Source organism: Rhyacophila brunnea, unplaced genomic scaffold (assembly GCF_057557595.1).
Source record: "Rhyacophila brunnea isolate RB1 unplaced genomic scaffold, BYU_Rbru_1.0 scaffold_15, whole genome shotgun sequence".
Classification (NCBI taxonomy): Eukaryota; Metazoa; Arthropoda; class Insecta; order Trichoptera; family Rhyacophilidae; genus Rhyacophila; species Rhyacophila brunnea.
This window is the reverse complement of record NW_028232806.1, coordinates 21,443,025-21,470,378: the sequence shown is the minus strand read 5'-3', so window position 1 is coordinate 21,470,378 and position 27,354 is coordinate 21,443,025. Positions and strand designations below refer to the sequence as shown.

The following is a 27,354-nucleotide window of genomic DNA, read 5'->3' as shown; positions in this document are numbered from 1 at the left end:
ATTAAATAATATATACGTGCGTTACTATGGAATTCAATATGACATGTCAAAATGACATTCTATCATTTTTTTTGATCGTTTAAGCTAGCTAAGTCAAGTTTATATGATTCAACAGAAATTTAAAAAACGTTGTATATAAAAAGTTCTTTTTATCTTGTAATTATTTTTACAAGGTTCGTTGAGAGTTTATTTTGGTGAATTTATGGTGTTCATTTTATTTTTAATAGTATGGGAATTAAAATCAGTCAGTGCCTCAGGCATCTAAGTCTCATTTTTATTGTGCTTTGAAATATTGTGAAAATACCCAGATATAGTTAAAATAAACACAGTAAATCTTTTAAAGCATTGATTATTTTATTGTAATACGATTTTAAGCTCATGGATTAGTCGTGACTCTAGGTGGGCTGGATTTTTACATAAAACTAATTCTTTTAGATAAAAAAAATATTTGACAACTTTATCACAGTCGTAAATTAAGTCGTAAAATAATATATCCTAATGGTTCAATGTCCACCTATGAAGATGTTCAAAAGTTACGATGCCAAAAAAGCATTTTATCTTTAATACGCCGATCAATTAAACTCTAAAACCAACGATTCGATAGAACATTCAAATAACTGTATCAAAACTTCGATGGGAATTTTTTAAACTTCTGATTAGTATTTTGATATGAGTTCTTAATTAAGGCTTAGCGTCTATAAAATAACTCAGAATGGTCAAACATTTATAATAATAATTAGGAGCTCGTTATATTTAAAAAAATAAATTATGCTACTGAATAAATTGCGGAGAGCTTTGACAGTTAGTTCTTAATATATTTGTAATCATTAAAATCTATAAGTGGATGCCGGTAGAGCAATAATTAATTAGAACCATTCAACTGAAGTTCTTCAAGCCATTATAAAGGTGTTTTTTGATTTATAAATGTAATTCGAGCAAGTTGATTTCATACATTTAAGTCAATGACATCTCGCTTAAAGTATTCCATAAAATAAACGGGTATCGTGAGATATATTTTCATATTACTTGTTTTATAACAATTTATTTAGAATATTATGGTTATTTGGATGAAACTGTGTAAGCATATCTTCTTCGACCACATTCACCCCTCAGCTGGAGTATATGCAGTGACATTCCTAGGCAAAGTGCCGCCCTTAAGCAGGCTCAGAATGCCATCCCCTTTCATTTTTATTTGTTAGATACCTACTAACATATTGTATTATTTATTTTAGGCTTAAACCGACAAATAATTGATATTCTTTTTCTTTTGACCATGTTTGATCCTAATAGGATCATATGTGCCTCCATAGAGGTTTGTATTAAAAGATTTTTGGGTACTGTTCGGTTATCAGGAATACAGAGGAAAACACATTTTGAAAATAGCCGATAAACTGGATTATTTGTTAGGTTAACCTAACCAAACCTAACCTATGCTTACCTAACCCAACCTAGCCCAACCTAAACTAATCCAAACTATCAAATAATCCAGTATATCGGGTATTTTCAAAATGTGTTTTCCGTTGTATTCCTGAAAACCGAACAGTACCTACCCACAAATTGAAAAACATAATGTGTATTTTCCAGATTCAGGAATCGACATTGAGATCGTGGGGCCATAAAAATAATATAGGCACACAATTATTAGAGCTTTTCCACAAAGCATACTCTCAAATTGGTTTTAAGTACATGGCCTGTGGCGCTGACAGGATTGGAGGCACCCTTGTCAAAAAATTGCATGCGTGATAAACCGCCTAACAATACAAGAATAGTAATTTTTATGCTCCCAATATTTTATTAAACTAAGATGTTGATATCTACTTCATAGAAAATCGCTACTGCTCTCAAAAGTTGACATATTTATATCCGTTCCTTCATGCGCCACCTTTTATAAAGTATCAGCCATATGCAACGCATGCTAAGCCTACGCCCACGGGACGTCACTGACCATTGTAACTTACAAATAATAAAATTATGAAAACTGTTCTAGTATGTAGAATATATATATTATATTAATTTAGATATTAAATAACAAAATATTATTATAATCAAATGATTGTTTTTTTTTAAACGAATCCAAAAGATCTTCACAACATAATATACATATTACAAAATAATATCTACAAGTTTCTCTCATACTATGATCATTAATGTCTAGCATTGTGACTGGAAAATACGTTAGTAAGTGGTTAAGGCACGTTGAGGATATCACCGATAGTCTGTATGACACACGAACCCGTGACAAACATAAAACAAAAATTCATGTTATGAGTTAAATAAAATTAATAGCGGGTTTCTCTAATATTATTAATATTAATTAGTTCAAACCCCAATACTCAGATTAATCATTTTCTGAGATGTGACCAATGTACCGTTTCTAGAGAATACACGTGTTTAGTTACCAATAAATCGTGATTCACACATGTTCTGATCTTGTACCAATTTATTCAAATCGGAGCCGTTTGTTGAGATGATTATAATTTTCAAGTTACAGCAAGAGTGTTTGACCTACTCATTTGCATACATGAATACAAATGGACTAATAATAAGACTGCGGAATAAAGAAATATATTCTATCAAATACCGTGTGACTAATAATTATATATATAGGTATTGATGGAAATTGAATTTAAATTCTAACTGATTTAAGTTTTGTACTATTCCATCTGAGTCGTTTTTCACGATCCGGGTGTTGCCTTTTGGAACCAGAGTACACATTAGAATTACAATTTAATGCGCTTACTGAATGTATTAGTAGTAAGTATTTATTATCGCCCACTTTATCGATTATCGAATATCAATTATCGACTTTGAGTTTTTTACTTCGAATAAGATTAAATACTTTTCAATATTTGCAATGTAGGTATAATGCAAATCCACGATGGCCGAGCAGCTTACACGTCGGCGTAATAATGATGTGGGTCCCAGGTTTAAATGCTGGGTCTGACAACTACACATACTATTTTTCAATTTGTGTTTAAAGTCAGAGTATGGACCTAATAGGTTGAGTAAATAGTTGACATCCATTTCTCGTAAAAACAAAAATTTGCTAATACAAACCTCCACTCTGTGAAGGCCCATAATAATATGATCTTATTAGGATCAGATTTGGTAAAAAAAAATATTGTATCTATGCTTGGTTTTTACATTTTGATTCTTTACTTAGTAGGCAATATGGTTTTTAGCTTATTTTATTGTATCAATTTATAATATAAACGAGAATTAACATTATTCGTTGTCAGTGTGCATTTACCATTTATTAGTGAGTGTGCAAAGTGCCTTAAGATGCCGAAGGGTGAAACCCGGGTCGCAAAAAACAACTCAAATAGAATATTAGAAAACTTATACCAATTAACAATGTTTCTCAAAATTTTTGATGATCACAAAATGTGATAACGCGTTTCTCAAAAATAATACTAAGTTGGTAAGTACCTATATAATAATATCATGAGTAAAACACTCAGCTTCTAAAGAGTTATTCTAAAACATTGTACCGTAGAGCTGACGTCACATATTCAATATTTTGCAGGAGAGTAGTTTTAACATAGTTAATCTAATCTAGTTAAAATACTCACTCGCGTTCGGACTAAAACTCCGTATGGTGCACTTTTGCAAAAAAATAATCATTTTACTATAGGTCAAAGAATTTTAAATTGGACATCTACTCTTTCAGATCTAAAGCATAATAATTGCACTACCGTCGTTTTAAAAGTAAGTATTTTTAAAACAATGTGACATTGGACTCCCAAATTTTCAACATTAAGAGAACGTGAATACACATTTAAATCTGCATACTTAACTCAAAAAAAGATAAAAGTGTGACTTCCGCACTTTCAGCTCTAAAGTAAAATATACGAAAACGACAATATAATAACAATCATTATAAAATATACCTCAATATATATATATATATTATATAAATTATAAAAAAAAATATCTCACGAAAGGTAAAGCGAATTTGCGAATACCCTGTATTTGTACAGATATAAATTTCTTGTTAATAATAGACCACTCACATTCCAATTATTGATATAAAAATCGAATTAAATAAATTGCTCCATGTATTTGAATGATTTAATAGCTAACGGGAGAAATATTAATCTGAGATCATAAATTAGCTACCAGATAATTGCGATATTTATTTTAGCTGATTGAAATTTATCGATAACTGGGAATAAGAAATATTTACTAATCGGCATAGATAACGTCAATAGTGTAAGATTACATCATAGATTGGCACCGGTTTCGTAAGCTATACATCACCGATCGATTCTGCAAATATGCTCATCATACATAGTATGGTCGATACGAATCTTTTGCAATATTTTATCGAAGACTTTATTGTCGAACATTCTTTGGAATTAAATTCAAATTAATTTATTTACATAACAAATACATTCAATACGTTCACAACGTGACATGTTAAACAAGAAATAGAAGCATTATTAGAAAAAGAGTTGGACGTATAAACTTTATACTGTAAAGAGTAAATATAATAACAATAAAGTAGGTACATTGAAGTACGCCATGTGAGCTAAGAAGATGCTATATTAAGAATTTATAAAACAATGTCTACACTCATCCATGCATATTTGAAATATTCGAAGTGATTTAGTTAATTTATCGCCTAATTGGCATTACCAATTGCAGGTTAGTTCTTCACCGTGGGATTACAATATATAACTGATGTTTCCGATTTATAATGTAGTTATCAGGGACACACAGATCAACGCTACTAAGAAGCTACCAAGAGTTCGCATTTACAGCTCGTATAAGTTGGAAACAGTAAGTACGTAGATATCTTCTGACTTAAAGACTACAGTACGTCAGCAGACCTAAGTTAAAGTCAGTTAGATAAAGTCACGGATAGTATACATACAGCCTCAAGTGAAGGCATCTCAATAATAATTTCTGCTGAACCATCTCCACTATAAGATATACGAAAGCTTCAGCCAACCTTAGAGATAATATTCTAAAAGAGTAGACATGTTTTAATTCCCCTTTATTTTAAATAATATCCATTCCCTTGCATATTGGGATATTTGTCATCAAATAAAACAAAACCCTTAATAATTGCATGCTATTGCCTTTCAGCAATAAACTGTATTATTCTTAAAATTTTGGTGTGAATAAAATTTTATTTTAAAACTTACAGTTTTCTGCAGTGGACAAAATATGCTGACAAAATAGCTATAGTTTTTAATCACAGATGTCACTGTAAATTTATAATAATATTAAAAATTAAATGTGATTGATTATATATAAGTAAATAAGTATGTACCTACATTAAAGTAGAAAAAGTCAACGGAGTGGGTTTTGTGACTCAATGACTCTAAATAACTTTGAGTCTTTGACTTCGAATAGGATTAAATACTTTACATATTTGCAATGTATTTTGCAAATCCACGATGGCCGAGCGGCTCAAGCGTCCGACTATAACGTCGTGGGCCCCAGGTTCGTATCCTGGGTTTGGCAAATAAACATATTGTTTTTCAATTTGTGTTTGAATCAGAGTATGGACCTAATAGGTTGGGCATGCGGCTAACATACATTTCTCGTAAAAATAATAATGTTACAAAATACAAACCTCTACTTTGTGGAGGCCCATATGATCTTATTAGGATTGGACATGGTTTACATAATATTATGTATATATTGTATTTACAATAATGATAAAAATACACACCTCTACTCTGTGGAGGCCCATATGACTTATTAGGTTTAGACATGGTTAACATAACATGTATATATTGTATAAGTATTTAGGCATTATATTATTTGATATCAATAATGCTTGCAAAGTGCAATGTGCCTTTGAAAAAATGTACAGAGTGTCTCGGCAGGCCGCGTCGCGCCACAAAACGTACGAATGGCAGCCGCCTGGCTGTAGACGGCTCCCCACTATCGCCACGACGCCTCCTGTACAATGTACAACCCGTAGATAGGTGTTGCCAGGCGAAAATAATATCCTAACAGTAGACATGTAAAAACCTTCAATAAAGAAAGCATTATATCAAAAATCGTTGATACAAAATTGCAAAGAAATAAAAAAAGGTTACGAAGTCGTGAACTAGCTTTAAGATACATATTATTAGTAACTACACCCAAGAATATAATACATATTACAGGAAAATATTGTTTTGATTGGAAGCCAACTCATATTTCTCACTTTCCAAGTAATGACTCCATTTATTAAGCTACCAAACTTAGACTATAGATACATCCTACCAAACTTTTTTTTCTTACGAATAGTTACTAATAATTACACTATTTTATTAAGGTACTTTAAATTCCGTCGAGAAAGCATATCAATTTTGTAATTTAAATTGATAATAGTAATTATTTGATTTTTATTACTAGCATCAAGAGTAATTCAAATTGCATGTTATAATGTTATTGTACTTCTCAATAATTAATAACTTAAATGTTTTATACACAATATTTAAAAATGTAACTAATATTATTTTTTATTAAAAATACATTATAAAAAAATGTCTTATTCATTAATGTTTACTCTATTTAGTAAAAAATAATATTACGGACATCACGCAAAACCAAGACAGTAAGTATGCTTACGTCTTTCTGGACAATGGAAGAATCATTACAAAACGTCGAAGCCACGTTGCCCTGATGAAAAATCAAGTTAAATTATTGATCTAATCTTCATGCATTTGTGGTACGTGGCCGAGCCAGGTCTAATATTGCATCTTCATCAATATTTTTTTTAGAGATTTTTAAGATATGTTATAATGCACACATTATATAAAAAAAACATATTATATAGAAAAAAAATATCTGTAATATTATAACGAATAAGTACGTCATTATAAATGACGAACTGCCAAAAAGGGCATGGTATTGAACTAAAAAAATATACGAGTAAATGTACACAAATTCCTTTTTCATCAAATAAGTCTAATGTCAATCAGTAATAGATCCACCCCGGTTACTACAATACTATAAAATAATGAAGGATACTACAACAGTTAATTTTTCATTTATGTTCAAAAATAATATATAACACGGATAACTTTGATAATCATTTACGTTGCATAATATTGCAATTTATTGGTCATAATTATATGCGCAAACAACTGGATGTATATATACGAGTATATATTGAAATATTTTGGAATGTAAGTAAAATATTACCTTATTTTGAAAAGACTAATTACAAAAAATCTTGAGTGAGAGAATAAAATTGGAGTGGGGTTCGATGTTAAATCGTTCACTGTACGGGTGACTGCTCTTATCCATTGAGCTATCGATCGTTATATAAGTCAAGCGAATTAATACTAATTACTACGCCATGTGATTAATTAATATATGTAAAATTATATATGTAATAAAGGTAAGTACATAATATAATCTTTTTAACACTACAACAGGCAATGAGACCCAATGATAGTAGTGTAGTAGTTGAAGCGAAGTGATCAAATAATCACCGATATTTTGAGGAAACCATATAAATAATATATTGTGACCTCACTGGGAGTCGAACCCGCAGCCTCTCGGTGATAGCTCAGTGCCTTACACATTAGACCACGACGGCCGATATACTTCAAATAATACTCGTATTTTATAATATTATATTAATTAAACTATAATATTTTTGTTACATACTCAAAGGAATTAATGAAAAATAATTTTATATTATGATTTTAATAATTAAATCAGTTTTTTGACTGTCATGTTAAGTGGGTACGTAATTTTGTATATATTACGTGTTGCAAGAATGACAACTTCATGCATTGATTCGGTTTAAACTGTCTTATAATTCAACGAAATGAAAAAAACAATAATATCCCTTCTAAAACACAGGTATTTCAGCAGATTGTGGCAACACCGCTGTAAAGCGAGACAGAAAACTACGTTCGGCCGACTCGACCATTGTGAAGGTCGACGCCGTATAGTGCGGACGTCGCGTCGAATTGCTCGCGTTGATTCGGCTTCGCTCGTTAAAATTCGTGAAACCCTACATACCTATACCTATTGTCAAAGTTAAATGACAATATATGAGATTTTTAACCAGTCGTGAATGAACTGCTTACAAGTTCTCTGCATACTCAAAGTGTGAAAAGCTTCTTTTGAACTTTTTAAAACTTGTGCCTGTCCGAGTGAAGTAATAATAATTTGTACTTATATTATTTTATGTATGACTTAAGGTCAATGTGCGATACGTTTATGTTACGTATGTGAATGTATGTGTGCTTTTTTTGTTTAGTTATTTTTATATGATTTTATTCAACGTTGTTTTAATTATAATGTGTTTTATTTTGCCCGTATGAAAAAAAGTGATTTTTAGTCCCCCCATTTTCCCAAAAAAACAACATTTAATAATACGTCGATTTTTAACGATTTTTGTGGTGATGTTCATAATTATTTCATTTTCCGATGTAATAAAACGTGTCTAACAGCAAAACAATTTATTAAAAAAAACTTAATTCACTTCTTAGTTTGAATAAAAGATTATTTTTTAATCTAGAAAATATTAAGTACCTACGTTATTTTTAATATAATTTAAAATTTTCTTTTTTCCATTTTTTTTTTACAAATTAGTTAGAAATATTTAACCTAAAACCATATATAGGTTGAAAATGTATTGGATGTATAATATTATAGTAGTCACTTCAAATTTATATACTAACCTTTTCCCAACAATAATTTTGTTTGTTTTCTTTTTAGTAAGTAGTACTTTTTTATTGATTTAAAATTGTATTTATTTTTATTTATAATTTCAGTTAAATAGGTAGTGTGTTATTTATTATTATGAATGACATTCAACATTAAAATATATATAAAAAAGTGATCTATTCTAAAAAGTGCTTCAAATAACAATACACATTAATGGATTTTTAGAAAAATATATTTGAAAATAAGACTGTTTTCAAAGGAGATTCTACAAAAAAAAACGTAAGTAATTTTTTTTATAAAATGTATATCAAAACTCACTTTCAGAATTTATTCGTAATTTATTATTTAGTATTACTTTGAACAGGTGAATAATATAACTTATAGGTAAATCAATTACTTACATAAATATTCTGGATATACATTAAAATTATCCACTACCTACGTACCCATCGATTAATAATTACATTTCATACTAATAACGAACAATTTTAAATGTTTAGTTATATGTTTTATTTGTAATTATTCTATAATATATTAATTTTTATTTTGAAATATGTACAAATATTAATGTGGAAAAAAACATTAAAAGATGTTTGTTAATTTTATTAACATGTCGTTCCATAAAGATTTAACAGTGAAAATAATTATATTTTATGTTTAACTAATCATACAATGGAAACTTATAAATAAACTCAATAATTATTTTTATTAAGTACATAGTAATAAGGTTTTTATACTACATTTTATTTGACCATAATTTATAGTACGAAATTATAATGTTATTAGATACCTATTGATTAAATTACGATTTATGTAAATTCTTAAATATCTTATTTATTTTAAAATATTTTCTAAAAATATTTCGCAAATACCAAGTAGATATAATGAAAACCCATTATTATTCCATATTTTTACTGTTATAATGGATTAAAATTTAGACCCGCTGTTCACTGTGAAAAGCGCATTCGAGCTAGTGAATTGCATTTTGCATCCAATCAAAATCAGTCATAAAAAGTTATATTATTAAGTTCTTATAAAATTTTAAACGAAATTGATATAAAATAAACTAAAATACGTGAAAAGTGGGTTAACAAATTAGGTTGCTATGTTAATTGATAAATTTGATGATTGATTATTTTGTGCTTTTATCGCGATATAACTTACTACAATCGCATTTTTATGTTAATAATAAAATTGTTGTGTTAATATTTTAACTACAAAGAGAAAGCAAATTAAAAATATTATTAATTGTTTGTAATTCAGAATAAACAACGAAAGTGAATCTAGGTTAAAAAACAAGAATGCTTATCGACTAACTATTATAATGTGTTGTGAAGTTCCGCTTAGTATAAATTTAATATAAAAGAACACATGCATAAATTAATTTAATTCGTAAACACCTTCGGGGCCCGAGTAATTTCTATAAATTTAATATTAAAATTATTTTTATGATCTTTGTATTTTATTGTAAACTTTTATTCAATATGTCACTTATAAATCAGTACCTTTCTTTTTTTATTTCAATGTAGATATATATTGGCCATATAAGAGTCTGTAGTTCCATTATTTTGGATTAATATACATAGTACTGAATGCACATTTTTCTATATATTCTACTACAGAGAGTAATAATACGAAACATTGTATATCGACTGTAAAACTCATATTTAATATATAAAAAAACTTTTAAAGATCATGGTCGTAATAATATATCTCCTTTGATTATTATTTTATGGGTAGGTACTAAATCAATATGGAAGCTACCTATACCTACTATTTTAGTTTAATAATAGGTTTATATTGTGATATTACTTACTACTTGAATATTCATTGATATTTTAATTTTATTATTCATTTATCAACATGCAACTTTTGGTAAATAACTATGAATTTATTCAACTATCGTGCTATACCTACATGGAACTGATGTTATATTCTAACCAGGGAAGACAGACATAATGGGAAGTGAGTTACCTTCTGGGTATGGTAACTTGGGTATAACAATAATGATGAAAATGTTTACAAAAATAGTATAAGATTATTGATTCTTTATTTTTTTTATTATTAAAACAGATAATAATTGTAAAAAGCAGTATTATACTTACTACATATCAATAAAAATGCGATAGTACCAAACTGTACCTAGTGAATTTAGTGGAACAATTTAACGTTGAATATGCGCAGATTCGACTTTTTTATTGCGCAGGAAGTACACTGGATCAATTTGATTATTGTTATCGTTGCACAAGCCAATTACACAATTTTGTCTCACTCGGTGCGGCTCCGACATGTATTGTTTTCTGTTAAAACTATCTATGACTTGTTAATGTGGTATGCATACAGTGATACCATTCAAATTAAAATATAAGTGATGAATATAATAGATTAGGTATGAATGAACAGGTAGGTACATACAGTTAAAAATGAAAATATAATCAATTAGTACATACCATACAATACTTACAACATATCTAGATACGTACCTACTAGTGAACACGAATGATGGGTGTATTATATTAATAATATCAATTATGTAGGTGCCTAATTAATATTTTATTAAATATTTTAAAATACAGCTAGTTCAAATACTAAGTATGAATAATATAGTCGTTTACCTGGGATCGCAGGTGTTGGCTCATGTCATGCGATAACAAAGTAGGCAGGCAGATAGTATAAATGTTGTTATCTGGCCCAGAAATGTTTAGCAAGTTTCAACCTACAAACCTAACTTTCGAAAAATCCTGTTTTTATACGAACCAACTGGTCTTTGTTTTATAGAGTGTATTTAGTTAATTTATTCATAATGAATGCTCATCGAAAGTTTTTCGCCTATATTTTGCCTACGTATAATGTTCGAATTTGTATGAGAGACATCAACGCACTGGCACGGCAGGAAACTTTTTTTATATTGTGTGGGTTTAATTATTAATAACAGTTATACGAAACTTACCAATAATAATTGTAAAATATTAGTGCTTTAAAAAAAATTAAATTTGATTTATCGTTGAATTTAAACACCTTGTAATGGTTGTGTTATTGATAAATTGATTGAAATATACGTCGTTATTTAAATTATTAATTAAATTAATACACAACACGTACCTACTTATAATGCATAGTTAATCCATATAATTTAATATTGATAAATAACCATCTTCATTGACATCAATTGGTTATGATCCAAGATCAATTGAGTCGCTTAAAATCATAACTCACATTTTGCATTTTTGTCGTTTTTGAGTTAAATATGCCAAGTGATTCTAAATGCAATAATCTATATACAGAAAATAGTTGGGTATCAAAAATCACTTTAAACTATGTGAAAATCGTTGACAAATTTCACTGTTGGAGTCAAAACTCACATAATTCAGAGATTAATGTGAGTTTTGACTCCAAGGCTTTTCTAACCAATCAGAGAGCTCTATTCCTCAAAGTGTCATGGCGGATTTCGCATCTCAAAAAGAAGTTGCTGTTCACTTGTGTAGTCATTGTGTTTGATAATTTCGGCGTTATTTGTTAAAATTTGACTAAAAATAATATAAAATTATTCAATATGGATATAAGTGTATCCCCAGTAATAGGTAGAGTCGTAAATAAGAAAGGAATGTATCCTGAAACTGGAAGAAAAATAATGCCAAGATTGACAGGTCAGTAACAAAATGTGATATTGAATTTCCATTGATAATAACTTGTGTTTTGTCATCACTTATACCTTCTGTATGAATATATGTATCTCAATGCCACTGTCAAATAAATTCAGCTGATAGGTATATTAATATTATAACCATGAATACCTATAACAGATTCCATTGAGTTATCAAAATAAACTTTACAATGAGTGAGACTTATTTTTTCCAAGAGTTAATTATATATTAGTAAGTATCTACGTATTCATTTTGTTCCACAATAAAGGGCAAATACTTCCAAGGGTTTATTAAGTTGGTTTGTTATATTTTAGTTTCAGATACAAGGCAAGTGGAATGCCCATAATATCCCTTATGTACATATCAGAAAGGAGCTAATCTTTGCAAATCGTTGTCAATCAGTAGAATGCAAGAATTTGATCATAAAAAAAGTGATATCAATAAAATTCAGTGTCTGGAGTCACATTAGTATAAGGATATTATATTATTTAGAATAAAATTTATAATTAGCGCTAATAATTATGTAATAACAAAATAAAATATGACAGAATGTTCTACAATAATTAGTTTTATTCAAAAATCCAATCATTCCTACCAAATTTGTATAAAAAGTATGATGCATCTACAATCTACATGTATTAATATTTATGTAGCTTGGAATCAAAACTCACATTATTCCTACACCTTGGGGTCATAACTCACATATTCACAAAGTTGGTGTCAAAATTCACATTATAAAAAAATTAAATGCTTCCCGTAACCTTAAGAGTATTATATATATACAAAAAATAATGTGAATCGACTCACTCACTCAATAATATTCAAGTGTGTTCAATACTTTTCTTCTAATTACTAAAAATAGTGCTCTGGTGGTTTTTTGCGATTATCTCAAAACTCGATTTTTGGAATATGTGAGTTATGATTCTAAGCGACTCAATTGTGAATATACCAAAACTGGCATAGTCCCAAGGCACGATTCGATATAAATAAAAGGATGTGAAGTTTAAAACATTTTTGAAGTTATACTTCTTTAGGCGCGCTTGGAAAATCAGATCAGAGTGTATTTTTGGCGTGTGACATGCAACACATAATTTATTTTTTCACACAAAAATAAACGCACTCGATTGGATTCAAACAACCGATTGTTCGGTTATCAGCCGAACGAACTACCATTACGCCACAGTATGATACTCGATCGTGACGATTATACAGTATAATAATATAATTTAGAATTGTTCCGTTGCCTAGGCAGCGAATTTATTATTGTCGGCCATTTGCAATTCCTTACGTAAAGAAACTGTTAAACTACATAGTGGCAGGTACTTTAAAAATAAAAACAACGATAAATAATTATATAATTTAGTAATATAAGTTAAAGTGTATAGAAATAAATCAACGGCGTTCCAATAAGCGGTCCTTTTTCTTAAGTGTATAACATAGATGTATAATTTAACAAGATAATTAAGAGATAGTCGAAGAATCTAGGTTATCACAACCGAAAAATGGAATAAAAAATATATTAAATCTATGATTTATACATAATCGTTAATGTCATTTCCGAAAAGACTTTTAAACTAAATGTAGGTAGATATATATATATATATATATATATATAAATATATAGGTAGGTATGATAAATATAATCATGCATCTGTTTCTATCTAAGTACTAAAAAAATTAAAGGCAAAATTTCTGAACATTTTGAATAGAGAAGTTGTTTGAATATTTAATTTAAATTGTTGTTTATATTGTAATAAATAATGTTATCTATAGTTTTGTTAGTAACAAAAAGGAGTAAGATTATGTATCTTATATTAGTTGAAAATGTCCCATTGAAGAAAACAAAACCCGTCGTATGCAATATTGCTTCATAATTATTGTGTTTTATTTAAATTGATATAGGTATAGCTGTAAAAATTCTGCATTAACTTGTAGTTTGAAGCTACAGTAATCAATAAGCCATATTATGAGGTATAAAATTCCAGGAGATAGCCTTGATATTTGTCACCTACCTCTCGATAACTGTTCAACATTGGCGTTGCCTTGGTTACGGAATTTCACAGTAAGTCATCTTAATTTCCGATATTGCGTTAAAACCGAAAAACAGGCCACACGAATAGCGCAATGACGTCATCCGTACTGATGGAAGGGAGGGGTGTTTTTTGTGTCAGTTGTTTTTGTAGAAAATGACTTCACTTTATAAGTAGTTGTCAAATTAAAAGCTCAATTGACGGCGTGTCTAATAGCGCTTGTCAGATGATTTCGTGAATCACGTCGAGGCAGTGGCGTACTTACGAAGCAAAAATGAGGAGCATTTATCACACATTTTGAAAAAAAAACAGTTTACAATCATTTCTACTATTTCATATTGAAATATATAGAAGGAAACCGCAGTTTTATTCAAAAAAGTTTTTCCTATAAAAAATAAATAAAGTTGATATATTATTCAAGAAAAGCATGCGGATTGAGTACCTATATGTTTTTCATTAATTTACAAGCTCTGCATCTATGACAATTCACTTTTTGTATATTTTCTCGTCAAATACTATAAATCTAAATACACCTAAGAAAACATTCTACAGGAAATAAGGCATGCGTACGTACATACACTTATAAAGGTGAATCTAAATAATGATTTATAATAATAATGATTAAATTAGCTGCAAGTAATTTTGTATTACAAAATTCATTTATAGTAAACTTCACACTGTTATTGTCGGTAATTGTCAAAAACTACAAATATTTAATCATTGTTTTAAATTTACCCAACATAGTAAAACCCGAAATTTCAATGAATAAATGAACGGTAGATAAGTATTGTTTTAATGTACCAGTATATACTGGGTATAGGTATAAATAGAATATTTATAAAATAACAAAGCTTTCGCGTTAGAAAGCTCTTTTATATTGCCTTTTGTGCATTATTTCCTGTTAAACGGCACATAATAATTAAACTGTATTTTTATATATTACCATAATATTGTGCCTACCTACATTTTTTGATGTACGAGTATTAGCAAAAATATATCATAATATTACTAAATAAATCTGGCATAGCATATCATAATATATTATGATACTATAATATACTATTTACTCTATATGCTCAAAATTATGATGGTTGCTCAATTTAATGCTAGATGCAGTCTTCTCTATTTACTATTTTCGATTCGTATGGTTTCACTCCCATATATTTTAATCCACCTTATTTAATTCTACGATTACTTTTTTAATATTAACGACTTACCAATTACTTATTATGTTGGAAAGTTTAATTCTCTGTCCAGCTATTGCTACTCATTGTAATTTCTCCAGATAATGTGATACGCTTATCAAAAATTGCTAAATACATATTAGGTAAAGCGTCGCACTTCTTTTTTTAATACTTATATATTTTTGAATCAATAATTGTCATCAAAAATTAACAATAATCATTGTTTGTAATTATTCTATTATCTGAGAATTAACCATAATTTCTTTTGGCCACACCACTGCACTCGGAAGAAAATAATATAAAACGTTGGAAAACACGGCATCAGTACGGAGATCAGTGACTTTTGATACTAACAAAGTTGCATACCTACTGCTTACTTACTATGAGTATATTACTACTGTTTGAATTCTATTCTAATTAATATTCATTGGGTTACAAGATCCAACTACATATGGACTTGATCATCCTTCAATGAAGTCATCTTATGAGCGACCAAGTCTCTCCATCCCTTCTGGTCCTCTGCTTCCCTCATGCTACTCCCAGTAAACTTCTTAATTTGCGCACCGACGCTTTTCCTCTAATTTGTTTTCCACGGAAACTACCCTAAACCACCAGTTTCGCCAAATTATTCGGTGCGGAAAATAATTCCGCATCTCTTATATGTTAAAGAAAGCTATTCCTCTATCTGGAGGCTTTAAGTCATTCGGAAGTATCGACTGCAACTTAAAGCAATGAGTGAATTTCGTATAATTTTATTTAATAAGGATATTTACAAAGAAAATAGATTGATTTTACTCAAATTGATTAAAACACCATAAAAAAGGAAAAGTTCAACAAACACTTGATTATGATCCCATACGACGAAATATTTTTAATATTTTTTTTATTTAAGACTGAATACCTATACACCGAGTTTAGAAAACAGACTTGGTTACTAACTTATTAATATATAACCTATACAATATATTCTCCACGTTGAAATATATTGAAGGCATTATTTGTAAATTATTATTGACGCGTTGATTTATTTGCTTATTTACTAACATACTATTATTTGCTTGAATGTTCATCTAAACTATGAAGCTTCATTGTATGAAAACTTAGAACACACGTTTAAGGTTTACTACGAATAATTAACTTATTTAATATTGAACGTTGGTACAAAGCAATACTACTCTCTAGTACGCGCTTGCATATGAACATATGGCAAGCAAAATCTAACGCATCGCCATGTCTCATATTTCTGCCAAGTGAAACCTACAGTCTATCGAATGTAGACAGTATTTATAGTACCACTGCAGGGTGATAGAATCCTCGAGGACGGTATGGAATATTGCACTCCCTGGTGGTATTTGGAATACGTCATGTCCAAGCCACGTGGAGCATATCTTTGTGACTAATCACCGATGACTGACATGTAAACTTACAGATTCGTGTATCCATATCGTGGTAGTATCATTGTAATCTTAAGATTGGATGGGAATATTGATTGTCGAATTTTAAAAGTTGATAGTAATTTGGTTACAATTTCAACCACTTTTTTATGTAATAAAATAAGTAATACACTATTTTGCCATGGATTTATTATGTATTGATATATTATGTATGTAATACAAATATAATTATAAAATAAATACCTACACTATCACTGAAAATATCAAAATAACAATAATTACAGTCAGCATTTATGATTGGTAATGAGTTTTAAGCTGGCAGCTCATGAGTCTGCCCGCGAAGTAACAGTCTTGTAAATAAACAGTTACAATATTATCGACCCAACAGTTAATATTATTAAGAGAATATCAGTTGATATATCATTATCATCAGCCAGGGGCAGTCTACTGTGGGATGAAGGTCTCTCCCAACATGATTCACTCTTTTTGATCCTTAGTGTTTCATTGCTAAGTTCCTGTAGGTATCCACCGAAAATTGTGAATTCGTCTATTTGGCAGATCGAGACCAATGCTAGTCGTTGACTGAAATTTATGTACGACATAATAAATGATTGCATTTATCTAGGGATTGTACCTATACTTACTAAATGACATATCAGGCTAATTGCCATTTGATCAGATATTGGTTTCTTTTGTGGTCAACTCATATTGTTCACCTGTAATGAAATGGTGAGCTACTCCTAGTTTTGGATTTATTACATTATATATTTGTCTTGATTTATCTGTATGGCTGTATGTCTAAAACACAGTACACACATATACACACATATTGAAACATTCTGTCTGTCAAATGTAAACACAGCTAACAACAAGCTGTCTTTTTTTGGTAGACATATTTTCTTCATGTGGAAGAGTTTGCGTCTTTGTTGCGTGATCACATAAATATAATTGCTTAGTCACATATTATCTTGATCTCACTCATACGCTTCTGATCCTATCCTGCATTGTAGTAAAGTTTAGTTATTTCTATAAATAAAAAAAACATTTCAAGACAAAACCAATGAAACTCACGTAAAATATACCGGCTTTATCGAAATATATACCTACCAATCTGTATCGTTATTTAAATTGACGACTTCTTTAGCTATGTATATTGTTACCGTACGTCGCTTTGCTTATGATAGTATTGTTAACTAAACAGTATTATTGAGTACATCGACAAAAATGTCGACAAGTGGCACTGCCATCTAGTACTTTCTTTTAGTCTTATATTAAGAATCCAAAAATGATATAAGTAATACAATTATTTATATCATTTATTTGGATTAAAAACATTACCTCTAAAAGCACATCAGTATTCAAATTTATGAAGTGCTAACACTGAAAGTCTAAATGACAGCATATTATTTTAGTAAACTGTGTAATATTTTGATTGTAATCTTATTTACCCCTCTCATGATTTAGCGTGGAGCATAAGACAAGTATACATTTTCGATATTTTCCTCAGTTTAATGCTACGAGTACGTTTCGTGTTTTTTGTCATGTTACTTACATTATTTTTATTGATAATTAATTAGCTAAGTTCAACAAGGCGTATTCATTCAAACTATATACAAATATTGCAAGTAATGTGTGTATATTTTATATAATGCAGTATAAAGTATTCATGTCAGTTGAACTTATAATGTTAGAACTTCAGTTAGTCGTACACCGTACAGTAACTTAAGTAAAGTGATTTTAATCTATAGTCTATATAGCAATGCATACTTAACTGGTTCATCGGAAAGTTCCTAATGCTTACCTATTCAGAATATTGTATTGAACTATAGAGTAACCTACATACAGTAATGAATTAATCTAACTGTTACGTATTCTAATTGATTTTTGTTAGAAACATTACTACATTAGTTGAATTATCTACTTTCATAGTTAGGCATTGTACATGTTTATACGCCTTAATAACTCTATACTAATTATTAAATAATATTACCTACAACATGATCGTTTCTTTTGATAAACATACTATCATAATATATCTACTTATACTTAAAGTTGAAGAATATCATGACAACCCTGAAGCTGACAATTCATTAGAATCGCCAACCAGAAGTTTACCTAAAACTAAGTTTATTAACCTTTTATTTATTTACTTTCATAATTTTTTCGATATATAGTTTTATTTTGTTAATCGTATTCAATATTTCTTCTTAGTACATCTTAGAACATGCTCAAAACCAATTTTAATTACCTTAGCGTGTATATATAAGACGTGCGGCTTTTTGTTAGGTTAAGTGCGGCTCCCAATATCTCTTGATAAAAATATAGGTATTTTCTTTCCCCATTAAACTTGTATTTTTCCTTTCTAAATGTTGTAAGTGACAAGATGCGTGTACCTATTAAATTTGAATTTGTGTATTTAAGACTACGCGAGAACGTGACTATGGTGTGGCTCTTTATATATATGAAGATCCAGAATGTGGCTCTCGTTGACCTCATGTATGCCCGTCTCTGGTATATATCTACTGTAGAATAAGAACTTTTTGTCGACGTGTACAAACAACAATCTCCTCCAGTATAGCTAATCATTCGTTTTCAAATGAGGAACGTCCCCAAATTTATCATTTAAATTTATGCTGCGGTGGTGTACGGATCTGAACACAATCACTGCTAACCTTTTAATTACCACATTTAAATAACACGTTAATTATATCTAATGGCCAAGTACTCCAAACGCGCCAGTCGCGGTGTTAGCATTAAATGAGTCAATTAACGTAATTTGAAACTTTTTATAATAAAAATATGTCTAAAACGATCAGGAGTGATGTTAGAATTAGTATTAGTAAACTTTTGGTTTATTGAGCTGAGAAATTATTTAAACACGCCTCTAGCATGCGTTGCCGCCATGACAGGTACGTCACTAGAAGTCTTCTACATGCGATTACAGCGACTACCTGTTATCGCCGATTTGTTGTTTTCAGACAATATATCCTGATTTTAAATACACCCACACTCTTGGTGGTGGCCTAAGTCAAGTTTCATATACATTATTAGTTATTTGCACGATACTTATTGTAGAAAGACGATTGAAGAAATTTGTTAAACGAATTTACAAATGACAAAAAATATTCAAACCAAAGATCTTGTAGGAAACTGATGAACTTATAAAAGTGATTGCAAAAAGGAATTGTAGAATCAATAATCATACAAACTTTGAATAGAAAAGGGTAACGATGTTCAAGTTATTTTGCCAATAGAAAAGTTGCACGTACATCAAACTTGAGTTTATTTTAATTATTTTGATCCGGAATGATTCAACCAGAATATCTGATAAAATATATTTGGCCTGAATACTTTTCTGTCATAAATGTCAATAATTGGCCTGATGGCTTCAGCCAATATATTTTCTTACAGACTCTGAACATAATAGGGTATGCTTTATTTTACCTGAAATGTGGTATTTTCATAAAACGTGAACTTGTTACAGCGATATTTAAAAGGAAACTATAAAAGGTTCAATATGTAGGAAATTCAACGCTTGAAATAAAGCCGAATTGATGTTTAAAAATTATGTTTGGCCTGATTGCTTTTCTATCATATGTGAGTTGGTCGAATGGATTTGGAGAGTTTATATTCGTACATTCATGTTTGTAGTGTTGCTACGTCATAAAAAAACTGAAAAATTCTAACATCGTGAATATAGCAGAGTGGTTTGTTTATTATATTTTAGTTGCACGTCACTTTTAACGTTTGGCGGGTAATGCTATATCTATCTATTCTCGGCACCATTTTACAAACAAACAAAAAAACTTTCCAAATAAGTACGTACGTGACCATTCATCTTGCGTTATTTTCAAATCAGTTTTTTTGTCATTTGTTGAAGAAGACGTTTATTGTTCAGTAATAAGATGAGTCTCTTTTTCTCAAAAGAAAATTATTAATGGCTGAGATGGTTTCGTTTAAAGCGATGTCTGATGTTTACTTGACATCGTTTCAAGTCTCCTATACAACTTTTTATCATTTTAATAACTGTCACCTACAAATTATAATTATTGTTTTAAGGCCGAGAAAGGTACACAAAAAGACAATAAAATAATATTGAAAGTGTCATTTCACATTCATGACTATATGTAGGTATATGTGAACCAGTGTATAGGGAAATGCAATTTAAGAATATTTATCTGCTTGATATTTAATTATGATGATCACAATAAAAATATAACAAAATAGTTCAAGTGTTTGTAATAAACCCCTATCACCAATAGTATGATCGTCAAACCCTAATAGTAGATCAATAAATAATAATCAACAAATACTACATTCGAGAGCTGTAAAATCGTCAATACTGGGAAGCAATGGCAACGTATTGGGAATTTAACAAACTTAAATCATTTAGAATTTAAATTAAAATTCCATCAAGTACATTCGTACGATAGTTATAATAATATTCTTCTTTTGCCATATCCGCCCCTTAACTGGAGCATATGGACACCACGCGGCGCCTCCAAGAATCCTTGTCGCTCGCCAGTATTCTTGCTTCGTTCCAGGTCAAACCAGCATCCCGTAGCTCCGCCGTATATATTCTGTAGATTGTACTTAGCGGCCTTCCAGGACGCCGGAATCCAGTCGGCTTGAAGAACGGGCAAGCCAGGTTGAATTTCTCTTCTGGCATCCGCAGCACGTGGCCGAGCCAGGTCCAACGTCGCTTCTTCACTTTCAGCGTGATGAGAGGCTGCTTGGTGCGTTCTCTTATCTCTTCGTTGCTCCTAAAGTCATACCATCGCACACCCAGTATTCGTCGCAAACATCTGTTTTCAAAGCTCAGTATACGGTTGCTCTGAGCCTTCGTAAGGTGGCATGATTCGCTACCGTAAAGCAGCACCGCCAGAATGCAAGCGTCGAATAGGCGGCATTTGGTTTTGACCGAGTACAATCGTGAGTCCCAGACATTCCGCATCGAGTTGAATGTTGCTCCAGCCATTCCCATTCGGATAGCGAGCTCTTTCTGCAAAATGCCATCTCCCGTGATGTGTAACCCAAGGTACTTGAAGCTGTCAACGCTCTCGATGTTTTGTCCGTCGCTAATCAGAGGGAAATCTGGATCAATAATAATATAAGTATGTGATTTTCTCAAGCCAGGGCTTTTGTAACTGTTTCACTAATGTAATTGTTTCCCTCATGGCTTGTAGTACTGTTAGAAGAATGACGTAAATTATTGTATCAGAATGATGTTGTCTAAATTTCACTGAACTAATATAGGTATATCAAAATATAATAATGATAAGTAATATTCTCTTCTATTATAGACAATTTTCACGTTCATTATCAACATTTGTTGCTATAATTTGGTATTGTTTTCTTTTTTACCGTTGGGGCAAATGAATTTTGACCGTGATTTTAAACAAAGACCTTGACTACGAGTATCAACTGTGTATGACAAAAAATGACATGTTATATACTTAGACAATATTTGTTTTGTTGCCGGTAAAACAATGTAAATAAACAATCACCGGGCATACGTGAGGTGGTCGCAACAGTAGATTTGAACCTTTTAAGTAAATTTAAAGATGAATCATGTACTTATATGAATCAGTGACCATAATTATGTACGATATTATATATATGCGTATGTGAAATGACACGTAAATAAGTCATTGACTTTATCTCTATTAATAAATAATAAAGATACAAGAATTGTAGATAAAACCTATTTTTAAGCGTGTATGATTGTGGTTGAATAAATATTTTATGGTAAGTAATTGATGACTATTTTATCACCATTTAAATTTCAAAATTGAGCATATGGGCCTCCAAAATAAATAGTGAATTATCAAAAGTATTTTACGACGATTAGTTGTTATCTACTTGCATTTGATCCTTGAATCCAAATACACGATATTATGTTTGAACATATATAATTTAGAAAATCATTTTCTGAGAGAGTATATTATAGTATGTTTAGTATGATAGTATGTTTGTTAAACACAAAGAATACTCTTACACATGTACCTACTGAAATAATTTTTAACTTCGTTAACTACGGTAGTTCAATAATTAATATAGTTTATTTTTGTTTTTTTGTCAATTATTAATTATAAAATGGACATAGTTATGCAGAAAGTAGCCAGTCCACACAAAATAAAAAAATATGATATAAATCAGATGCGAGAAGGTTTTCTCTACGTTCTGCTGAAAATAGCCAAGCCGCAAAACAAATATTCTTGAAATAAAATACTATTTACAATTTTACTTTGTACATACATTTTCAATATCATGTTATTGCTAAAGTGCCATTATCTCAGGTCGACATTATTGTGGACTGGCTACATTCTGCATAACTACGTTCAAATGTAGATATAACTTGATTATTCGCCACACATGAAAAATACGACACGTGTTTTGTTCTCGTACCGTCATTTGAAAATTTCATTGAATGTTCTTTTCTCACATTGTTTTCTTTTTCACATTTTTGTCAACCCACTACCCCATGGCAATGCATTAACAATAGTAAGTTGTGGTAATCATAGATACTTGATAAGTCCCACGAGTGACACTTTATTATATTATGAGGTCAATACCAAGTGTATTGTCCATAACAGATTAATACGATACACATACAAAAGCCAGTCACCATAGACCAAGGCGTCGAAGACAGTTTTGGTTTATTACGTAGATCACAAAACGCAAGAAATACAAAGACCGTGGAGTGTCATATATAATTTAATAATTTTATCCCATATTTTCTACACTTGAGGATTATACCTTCTTACAGGCTCACCCAGAACCACTTGCATTATTTTTGTGTTCGCTAAATATTGCTTATAATATATTTAAAAGATTCTATAAATTAATTTTAAGGTTGAATTCAAAGACTTATTAAGATTAAAAAATGATATAAAATTATAAGTCATTGCTAAAATTTTGATGTAATTAAAAAAATAACATTCGTGTGATGAATTCACTTATTAGGTATTTATTATTTATATCATTCTCTCATGCATACTTTTTCTTTGTTCTTATTCTCAAATATGTTTTGAGCAAATTACTTACAAAGAAAAACATAATAAAAATCTTCGTTTCATGAAAAAACTAAATACCCAATCTAAAATTTATAATAACGGAAAAAATGTGTTTAATAAATATATAAAATTTTTGAACCTTTTCAAGACTACCGGGGATACTATCTGTGATGGTAAGGTTGTCAATCACTGCTGGAAGAGGCAGAATAATGTATTGAACGCCACCGGTTTTACTCGGTACGCGTCTACTCTCCTCAGTAACTGTTTTTCTAGTTTTTTGTATGACACTCATTTAGCTAACCTTTTGTTGAGAGACTCAGTGGCGAAGATGTATATTTACAATAAAGGGTTTAAATTATATTATAAACTTTAAACGCACACAGTACATTATTATTTGTAAAAGAAAGAGCCTAATACACAATTATCATTGAGTATATACTTAGATACGAATTTATTTATTAAAAATTATTTCAAAAATAGTTTATTGTATTCATTTTGAATATTAACGAGAATTAATTATATTTTATGTAAAGGCTTAATTACATTGGCAGACGCGCAGAACCATCCCGATCCAATAATCGTCGTGGCCAACGTTTTAACACTATTTGCAATTACACGCAACGATTCAATCGCGTTGTTCCTTGCTTTTGATTGGTTTAAAATAAACATAGTGTTGCTATTATTAAAAATATAAGTTGACCGAAAACTAGATATATCTTAGATTGGTGGTTACACTGAACGTATTCTCGCGCAATTTTATGTCAAAAAAACTGAGCTGTCGAATTTAGCGAGCATAAGTTGAAATTTGCGCGGGCGTTTGACTTTTTTCGACGAAGACTGTGTCCTCAGCGCTAGTCCATATATTTTTTTGAGATTTCTCCATCTTGTAGTTGTTGATATCGAACAGTAAAATGAACGACCATTTGCGTGGCTTGCGAGCGGGCGCGTATTCGGCTATTTTCGTACGCTTTCAGCAATCTTCTCTTGCTAATGAATGGATCGCACGACGGAATAATAGAAAATTTTCCACTGTTGTCCCGATCGCTCACGATCCTTGAAAATAGAGAATAGAGTTTGACAGTCGTGGCAGACGATCGGGCCAGACGCAATCTGCCAATGTAATTTGAGCTTAAGTGCACATTTGCTATTGATGAGTGTATATTATATTGCATGAAGATGCCGAAATGCGAAACCTGGGTCACAAAAAAATACTCACGAAGTACGAAAATCAATTCAATTTGAAAAACATTATTTTGGATCTGATGACAGATGAACAAAGCAAATGAAAATAGCATTTCTATCATTCGCATAACGCAACAAAAAATTATTGTTAATTAAATTTAAAACAAAGAATTGGATTCTTAAAATAATGGGAATATTTTTTTAGCGAGTATGAAAAAAAATATTGAAAGATATAAAAAGATATTCTAGCCATTTGAATGACTATTTTACTATTTACGTAAAAAAAATCCTTGGCAGTATTAAAATTTTTTAGTGGAATTTATACATTTTTTTCCTGTTATTTTACATGAGTACTTTCCTATATTGTAGATGCCAGTATATAATTTCTAATAATTACCACAAATTTAGTTATTTGTTCGTTTATTATTTCCACATAGTATTAGATAATATCGTCACCTCAAATAAAATGTCATTGTATTTAATTTATATATTTGATGCACGCTACTGCAGAAAACGATGTTGGTGTGTATAATACTTGTAGAGTAGTGGGCAATGCACCCGACACAGCCTCCATCAAGCTCCGGTTCAACTTCAATTGGTTCTTTATTGTACTAAGTAATTTGTATACATACCTGTGTCCATTCGCCCAATCGTAGAATACCTGAGATACGTGAAGACATTTTCTTATTTAGACAGATTTCCACAATGCTTCCGTACCTTCTACTCAAGTCCTTATTTGGATTCTTTTCAAATCATTTGTTTGTAAATACGTTTAATTTATTAGTCAATACATTCGTCTGTTCCAAATGTAGAACACATATACTGTAAGATATTGAACCATTGTCATTTTTACATTAGTAGCTTACTTTGGAAACGTGAAAACATTTTCTTATTCATACTAATTTTCAGCGTCCCTGTTGCGTTGAATTTCCCGTATGGATTCATTTACATCCATTCATTCGAAAAAACCAATTAAACCGTCAATAATAATATATACGTGTGTATCAAATGTAAGTCACATAATTGTTATTAAACACAAAGGCCAATAGTCATTTTTGACAATTATTAAATATATACTTACGTGAAGGAATTTACTCGTTGGGTCGATTTTAGAAGATTTGAGACCATAAATATTCTTATTATAGTAATGTTTTAAAAGCTTTTATTGTATGTATGTAATTTATATAATTATTAAAATATTTTTTATTTGATTAATAACACATGCATTAAATTATTTTATTGAGTTGAGGCATGGTCTAAAAAGATCGTGGCTAGGCGATGCGCGGATTGCTGGTCGCGGGTGCAAATTACGCATGCCGACCGAAATATAATTTGTCATATAAATCCAACATGCGTCCATTTAATGTTCTGTTTATTGTTCTATTGGTAACAATAATAATATATTCATTGACATGTTTTCTTTTTAAAGTAAATCGGTAACGTTTTTAGTCATCTTTACACGATTTAAGAATTAATACCACCGTCGCCATCACGAAAAAAATTGACGTATTGACACCTCGACGTTCGCTCTCAGTCTGCCAGCGAGTCCAAAATTTCGTCGCGCCTATAGTTGACAATTATTTGTCGTTTCACTGAAGTATCGCTTTAACAATAACGGCGTTCGCGTATTATCCGGGGGCTCCAGGTTCAATTCCGGTGAGGTCACATGATATTTATTTAATTTTCCCAAAGTATGGGTGTTTGTGACCGTTTCACTTACTAACTACACTACTGTCATTAGGCCTCATGTCATGTTGTGGTGTTAAAAATAATATAATAATAATTGTTCAATATCAACCTATTATTCAAGTATGACTAAAATAAATTTATTCAATACATAATGCTTTAAATTAAATGAACATTATTATATAATTCGAGATCTGGATTAAAATACCTTAGATTAAATGCAAGCATATTATGACAAAAAAAAAACATAAAATGAAAAAAAAAGTTATCAAATCATAAAAATTAATTTACAGCAATAGTTACAGTGTGACATACTCCAGTTTGGCCGGGTGTTTGACAGAAACTCTTTCGGGGAAGACATACACAATATTGCAGAACTACACGATTTTCTCCGTGGTCAGAATCTCAGCACATTCACAAAGAGTCACTTTCTTTAGACATAGTTTATTAATACGAATATGTCTGATGTACATTGAGAATTTAAAAATTTGGGTAACTAAGGAATTTCTCAAATCCTAAAGATGGATTTTTTGTACGCCGGTTAATTCATCAACATCCTAAATTCAATCTCTCAAAAAGATCGATCC

At 30.3% G+C, this 27,354-nt stretch overlaps 1 protein-coding gene across 2 annotated transcripts in view; it reads left to right on the top strand.

Moving 5' to 3' along the window:
* sano (CABIT domain-containing protein serrano) overlaps positions 1 to 27,354 on the top strand; it is a 555,155-nt gene that overhangs the window by 288,419 nt on the left and 239,382 nt on the right. Inside the window, exon 1 of one of the 2 annotated variants that reach the window (XM_085942989.1) lies at positions 8,848 to 8,910. The exons of the other annotated variant lie outside the window; for it this stretch is intronic. The gene's annotated coding sequence lies outside the window, so the exon portion shown is untranslated. Of the gene's footprint in view, positions 1 to 8,847; positions 8,911 to 27,354 lie in introns of those variants that run through there. 2 annotated transcript variants of the gene reach the window in all.